The sequence below is a fragment of the Podarcis muralis genome, chromosome 6 (genome assembly GCF_964188315.1).
Source record: "Podarcis muralis chromosome 6, rPodMur119.hap1.1, whole genome shotgun sequence".
Lineage (NCBI taxonomy): Eukaryota > Metazoa > Chordata > Lepidosauria > Squamata > Lacertidae > Podarcis > Podarcis muralis.
Window position 1 is genome coordinate 9,508,825 of NC_135660.1, and position 7,932 is coordinate 9,516,756.

Genomic DNA, 7,932 nt, shown 5'->3' on the forward strand with positions numbered 1-7,932 from the left:
TACAAAATCCATTGAAGTTGAAAAGTGTCCCCCGATTCATTGAAAAAAATCTGGTAACCTTACACTAACTCAGAAATAGTACTTCAGGTTAAGAACTTTGCTTCAGGATGAGAACAGAAATCGCACAGCAGCAGGAGACCCCATTAGCTAAAGTGGTACCTCAGGTTAAGAACAGTTTCAGGTTAAGAACGGACCTCCAGAACGAATTAAGTTCTTAACCTGAGGTACCACTGTATAATTATAACCTGTTTCCCATTTCTGACCTGCTAACGGCAACCGTTGCATGCTTGGAGATCTCCTTTTGGATTACTCTTCAGAGCTTTTAAAATGAAGATTGAAATTGCAGTGCCACCTTGTGGAAAGCAGTGCAAGGCAAGTGGTCTTTGCTGCAGCGAAATTCCTTGGTCCTTGTGTTAACTCCTAAACTTTGCCCCCCTCCCCAATCCCTGGCCATTAGCTATGCTGGCCAGGGTTGATGGGATCTGGTGTCCAGCAACTACCAGCTAGGGAACTACAGGTTTCCATTTCTGCTCTAAACACTTGTGAAGATACTTCAGTTTTTGGAGACATGATAACACAAAGGTAATTCTTTTGCTCGGAGTGGAGAATATAGACATTTGCTTTCCAAGTTACACTACTGGAAAAACCCCATTTTCTGTTACTTGCCCTAGATCGGTGGTTCTCAAACTGTTTCCTCTGGGCCACACTTTCAGAATAACAATTTACTCACACCACACCATTTCTTCTTTTGTTTTATTGGTAAGAAATACATTGGAAAACAAAAAGAAACAACTTTTGCCAGTGCTTGAATTGTAACACAGAACATAGAATATGATAATGGGACATCAAGGCAGTATAAAACAATGTCGATATATAAGAACACGAATCATTCCTGAAATATAATTACAAACGAGTCTCTGACATATGTACCTTAAGTATGCATGCAGACTCAGTGAGAGGTGTGAGCTTGCTTTTGCTGGGTAATCTCATTTATATGGGGTCCAATTTGAGACAGACAAACTCTCATCTCCTCATCAACAGAAAGAAACAGAAAGAATTTCTCTTTCCTGAGAAATTCATTTTTGTCAGAGTTGACAATCCTTGATCACAACAATACAGTGGTACCTCAGGTTACAGATGCTTCAGGTTACAGATGCTTCAGGACTCCGCTAACCTAAGGATGAGAACAGAAATCGCATGGCGGCGGCAGTGGGAGACCCCATTAGCTAAAGTGGTACCTCAGGTTAAGAACAGTTTCAGGTTAAGAACGGACCTCCAGAACGAATTAAGTTCTTAACCCGAGGTACCACTGTATGTCATAGAGAACTGCAGAAGAATAGCAAATGCTCTTGAATATCTATCCATATTCAGCAAGTAAATAAATAAAATACTTTGATACTATACCAGGGGCCAGCAACATTTTTCAGCCGTGGGCCGGTCCACCATCCCTCAGACCTTTTGGTGGGCCGGACTATATTTTTTGGGGGTGAAATGAACAAATTCCTATGCCCCACAAATAACCGAGAGATGCACTTTAAATAAAAGCACATATTCTACTCATGTAAAAACACCAGGCAGGCCCCACAAATAACCCAGAGATGCATTTTGAATAAAAGGACACATTCTACTCATGTAAAAACACGCTGATTCCCGGACCGTCCTCTGGCTGGATTTAGAAGGCGACTGAGCCGGATCCGGCCCCCAGGCCTTAGGTTGCTTACCCCTGTACTATACTACACCATACAATACAATATTGAAATGTTTAAAAGTTGCTTTGATTGTCCTTGAATTTTCCTGCCACACCAATGTGGCATGCCTGTTCAAAAATTGTTTTGATGTTAGGGATGGGGGGTGGGGTGAAATTTGATTCAGTTTGCACCTAAAAGCAAACCTATCTAATTCACGTTTTCTGAGACAATACCAGAACTGAAACATGGCCAACCTGGGCAGTTCTCTGAATTTTGCAGTGCAGTTCTCCAGGCAAGTAATGTGTGCAAAAACGCACACAGGAAGGAGGGTAAAGTGTGAGGTGGGAAGCATACAAACATGGATTATATTAAGGTAAATTGGATTTCAAAAACATTTGTGTTAGGCAATTTGCATACAGATGTGTTTATATTACGAGAAATTTGCCCTCAAATGCTGATGAGCTTCCAATAATAACCTGGAAACTGGTGTGGGAATGACGTGAAGCTAAGATTGGAAAAAAGAGAAGCTGAGAGAAACTGAAACAAACAGGTTTCCCCATCCCTAGTTGATGGTAAATTTTGTGTAAAAAGGAATTAATCTATTTGGGTCGGAATATTGGGAAAATATTGCTTAACGGAAAGTAGATCAGTTGGGTGTCGTTCCAGAGTGAGTATTTTGAATTAATTTCTTTTGTGTAACTGACAGAAAATCAGAAGTCCTTTTTATTTTTATTTTTTCTTCTACTTTTCTGATTTGCCTTTGGCGTTTTCTCTTTCTCTCTTTCTGTATATCAGGCTTCTGTTAAAAGCACAGGAGCAGAGGCAGCTAAAGAAGAAAGAAAGGTGGCAATGGAAGGCTAATCAGAGTGCGGCCATGTGCCACCAAGTGCATAGCCTGGTGCCATGGAAGAGTCAGCACCCGTGCTTTATTGAGGAACATCTCTTATGCCTTTGCTTTTCCATCACCTATAATTCTCTAAAGAGAACCGCAGGCTGGCGCATGGCCTGTGGTTTGAGCCAAGGTGAATAGAGAGAAATCAAGCATTTCAAAGATTAGGTGGTACAGTTTCAAAGCTGTTCAGGGAGCCGCTGTGGATTTTACAAGGAGGTTGCCTCTGTTCCTCTGGAACTTTCTGATTTTTTTACAACTTCCCTATACCAACGAAGTGCTCACCCACACTTCCACTTGTCCCACGCTTTCTAGTTTTCCTTTTCTCCCACCACTTACCCCTGGAAAACCCACTGTTTACCTCTGAATCATAACAAACATCAGTTGGGTTTTCTGCAGATTGACGTTTGTTCTGATTCAGCAGCAAATGGCATGTTTCCCCGGAGAAAGCAGGAGAAAAACCTCTCCGACCCATGGACCATGGGAGAGGTTTCTCTCCAGCTAACTATCTGTCAGGTCTTCAGGTACCCAAATACAGACGGTCTTTTACCCTCGCCAGATTTAACGTTCTCCCTTCTGCCTTACTTCAGGGCAGATTTGAGGGTAAACCATACACAGCACGGGTCTGTCCTTGTGGCTCGTTGGAAGTCGAAACTGCTTCACATGTACTATTACGTTGTCGTCTTTACGAGGACATACGTTTGACTTTTATTACACCTGTTTTGCAAAAGTCCAGGAAAGAATCGGAATACCATAGTTTAAAACTACTGCTAGAGGACAAGAATCCCAAGACTACATTAAATGTAGCTAAATTCTGTGCGTCTGCAATCAATCGCAGGAAGCAAGTGGTATCCCATAATGACCAAACCCCTAAATGTTAATTACAGGGGGCACGCTAACAATTAATTTTAATTTTTATATTTAAATCCTTGTTATATTCATATTGTCCCTTGTATTTCTGATATTTTTTATGATCTGTGATATTGTGTGTGTTGACGCTGGTCTGTGACCGTATTAATAAATTCATTCATTCTCCGACCCATGCCTAGAAAACACAGGACAAAAAGAATTGTGGCTGAGTCTAAGGCAGGGGTCGGCAAGGTTTACCTCGCCTGGGCCAGTTCACTCCAGCGGAGATCCCTCTGTGGGCCAGAGTGCACGCATGTGTGAATGCGCATGACTGTGATATGTGGCATCTGCGTCTGCGCAGGCACAATTTCCAGAGCCGCGGAAGCGAGTCCCCATGCCGCGCCGGTTTAGTGCAGCGCGCAGGGACTCACCGAGTGGACAGCTCAGTTGGGGGGGGCGGCGGCTTGTGGGCCGGTTAAATGACCCCTGTGGGCTGCTTGTGGCTCATGGGTCTTAGGTTGCTGACCCCTGGTCTGGTAAGTGCTGCTGGTTTTTAAAAAGGGTTTTCCTGGATTTTCCAGAGGGTATTTGCTGGCTTTTTATATGGTTTCCCCCATTATGCATGACTTCCCATGTATGCACGGTAACCTCCAAATATGCGGGGAGTTGCCTGTATTATTATTAATAATAATAATAATAAAAATAATAATAATAAATTATTCATACCCAGCCCATCTGGCTGGGCATCCCCAGCCACTCTGGGTGGCTTCCAACAAAATATTAAAATACAGTAATGCATCAAATATTAAAAGTTTCCCTAAACAGGGCTGCCTTCAGATGTCTTCTAAAAGCCTGGTAGTTGTTGTTTTCTTTGACATCTGGTGGGAGGGCGTTCCACAGGGTACCACTACCGAGAAGGCCCTCTGCCTGGTTCTCTGTAACCTGGCTTCTTGCAGTGAGGAAATTGTCAGAAGGCCCTCGGCGCTGGACCTCAGTGTCCGGGCAAAATGATGGGGGTGGAGACACTCCTTCAGGTATACTGGGCCGAGGCAGAGGCAAAACAAGGCAGAGACCCAGTCATCCAGCTAGAAAAGCCTATTGGAACAAAAATGTCTTCAGTTGGTTCTGGGGGAAATGTGGATATTGTAGAGGGGCTTGGAAGGGTAGAATTGATCCCTGGACTTGAGGTTCTGTGTCCCTGCCTTAACAGGGTTGCTGTAGGAGTACAGCTGCAATAATATATGTGAAGTTTTCGACAGCACAATATAAATGTCAAATATTATTTCACAATGAAGAGCGGCTTTCCCCCTCCCCTCGATGCACCGAGCAACCACAGTCTAAACTTTAGGAAGGCCAATCGGTGTTCGGCATTGCGGGATCAGCTGGCAACTCATTTCTCCACCTAGGCTATTTGCATGGCAATGAGATACTCGACAAACAGACAAAAGTATGTATAACTCAACGGTAGCTATGAACGAGGGGCTACCTTTAAAGGAGGAAGGAGAGGAGGAGGAGGAGGGAGGGAGGAAAGATACCATCTCAGCAATATTGGTACTTTTGATAAACTTGTTTTATTTAATTCCACAGTCTGAACATATGTTCTATCAGCCCTTCGCGAGCGTCGAAATTGCATTTTTCACAGCGATGCTAAGGGGTGCGTGATTAATGCAGGATGTGGGAGGTGTGCTCACAAATCCTGTTATCAGATAATGGGATTAGCACGCATACCTCCCGAGCGCTGTCGCCGCTTTGAAAAATTTATTTCCGAATCTACATATTCAGCTACACAGAACCAGCCACATTATGGGCATAACAAATAAAAGTGCTGGGGATGCAGTTTGAAGAGCCTCTATCGTGATTACGTTTGCAGCCGCGGCAGCAGCAATGAAAGACTAAAATCGGAGGCTAGACACAGCACTCTCTCTCTTTCTCTCTCTCTTAGGGCTGCCTCACGTTATTGCTAACGCGCAAGACAAGTTTGCCAATTGTCTGCGATACCTTGCCTTGCGAATACCATAGGGTTGGGAGGGGCGGGTGGGGTGGAATGTGCACCCGAACTCCAAAAACAAACAGCAGACACACACCAGAGAATTCAGAGCGGGGCATCGCTGCCTGTTTTGGTCATGGCTCAGTAGCATAGCGCTCTCAGCCTTCTTCCTATTCCTCCAAGAAGCTCAGGGGTTTTGTGCATCATTCTCCTACTTGCCACTTTGTCCTCAGAATAAAGTAGGATAGGCACAGTGACAGACACAAAGTCGCCCAGGCCACGTTCGCACCGTACATTTGAAGTGCTGTGATACCACTTTAAACAGTTGTAAAGGTAAAGGGCTGCGTTCCGTGTGCTGCGCTGGCTCGCCAGATGCAGCTTGTCATGCTGGCCACGTGACCCGGAAGTGTCTCCGGACAGCGCTGGCTCCTGGCCTATAGAGTGAGATGAGCGCACAACCCTAGAGTCTGGCAAGACTGGCCCAATCAGGCAGGGGTACCTTTACCTTTTTAAAGGTAAAGGGACCCCTGACCATTAGGTCCAGTCGTGGCCAACTCTGGGGTTGCGGCACTCATCTTGCTTTACTGGCTGAGGGAGTCGGCATACAGCTTCTGGGTCATGGGGCCAGCATGACTAAGCCGCTTTTGGCGAACCAGAGCAGTGCATGGAAACGCTGTTTACCTTCCCGCCGGAGCGGTACCTATTTATCTACTTGCACTTTGACGTGCTTTCGAACTGCTAGGTGGGCAGGAGCAGGGACTGAACAATGGGAGCTCACCCCGTCGCGAGGATTTGAACCGCTGACCTTCCGATTGGCAAGCCCTAGGCTCTGTGGTTTAGACCACAGCGCCACCCGCATCCGTAGGTGTGTGTAGTGGTGAGTGTGAGAAGGCGAACGGCAGTAGGATGGTGTGTGTGTGTGTCCCGATTTGCCCTCACTAAATGTTGGGATTTTGGGGGTGGGATTCAATCACATCCTGGAAAATTCAGGCTGCACAATTAAACCTGATGTGGAGCTCTTGTGCAACAAACCCAAATACTGGTCTGTTTGCAGGGAAAATGCACCAGAAAGTGCAGGATAGATTGATGCTATGTTGTCTAACCTCTCCAGAAGCAAATCAGATTGTAAATAGCCAGTGTCACCACATCTCTCTGCAAACAAGCCAGAATGAGTGCTCCATAAAGAGCAGGGGTGAGTGAACTTTTTCAGCAGGGGGCCGGTCCACTGTCCCTCAGACCTTGTGGGGGGCTGGACTATATTTGGAAAAAGAAATATGAACGAATTCCTTTGCCCCACAAATAACCCAGAGATGCATTTTAAATAAAAGCACACATTCTATTCATGTAGAGAAATGCTGATTCCCGGACCGTCTGGGGGCCGGATTTAGAAGGCGATTGGGCTGGATCCAGCCCCCAGGCCTTAGTTTGCCTACCCATGATATAGAGGCTGTATGGAAGTCACCTCACAACTGGGCCTTGAGAAGGAGATGGCCTCTATAATTTTTGCTACCATAGCTTTTCTTTTTGGCTAGCTTCTGTAGGCTAAAGATGTACTGAATATCTACCTCCACTAAGAGGAGCCCTAGGCCTGGAACTCAGCCTTCTCTTCATCCTTTTAAATAGAAGACAGTAGGGCAGATGGAAGTGGAGGAAGCACTTTTTAAATTTTCCGACTGCAGCATAAATAGAATTAATGAGTTGCTTATGAGTGCAAGTGATTTTGCATGCTTTTTTTTTTTTTTTTTTTTACAGGGGCTTGCGGTGTGGCAACGAAGAGTGCCTGGGCACTTAAAGGCAGAGGAAAGATATAGAAGCAAATGCAATTTTGAATCTTACTAGCAAATGTAATTGGACATCTTCCTAGCTTTGGTACTCAGTGAAGCCTGTTTTCAGAAAGGTTCTTCTGTAGACAAACAGCGAAGCCTGTTTTCAGAAAGGCTCTTCTGTACTTAGTCTTAGATGAAAGGAAAGGCAGACAGGCCTGAACTATCTAAAATATTATCTGCAAACAGAATGTAGACTTCCAGACAATAGATTTTACCAAGAACTTGTTGACATGAGAAAATATTGCTCTGCGATTTATTTTGAAAGTTGTTTTTAGTAACAGGGTGGAAATTGCTAATGGAAAGTACAAAAGAGTCTGAGCTTATAAACTCTGGTATACATCCACATTGTAATTAGTTGTCTGATAAAACTGAATAATGTGCGCCTTATAGCAGGTGGAAGGGCACTCTAACCAATTCTGGGATTCCAAACATTTTGTCTCTCCCCGTATCACTGAAATGTCCCACCCATTGAGACTGAGATCAGGATGATAGAAGCTCTGCAAAGGGAAATGGGAGGGATTCAGCAGCAAAATTTTCTGCTATGTTACCATCCTTTTCTGCCTTTCCTCCCCAAACTTCACCCCTGTTGCCATCTTCCTGATTGCTCCCAAGCTCAGACCTCATGCCTATTGTAGATATTAATATTGTGCAGTTTCAAGCAACTGGAATCAAAAGAACTGACTCCTCCTTCTG

General features: G+C 44.7%; 1 long non-coding RNA gene across 1 annotated transcript; it reads left to right on the plus strand.

Annotated features, from left to right (window-relative positions):
• The first annotated feature begins 1,887 nt into the window (after positions 1–1,887).
• Positions 1,888–7,500, plus strand: LOC144328112 (uncharacterized). The gene is made up of 3 exons (XR_013393349.1): positions 1,888–2,710; positions 7,166–7,310; positions 7,351–7,500. It is a non-coding gene; the product is annotated as an uncharacterized LOC144328112 (long non-coding RNA).
• Positions 7,501–7,932: the final 432 nt, after the last annotated feature.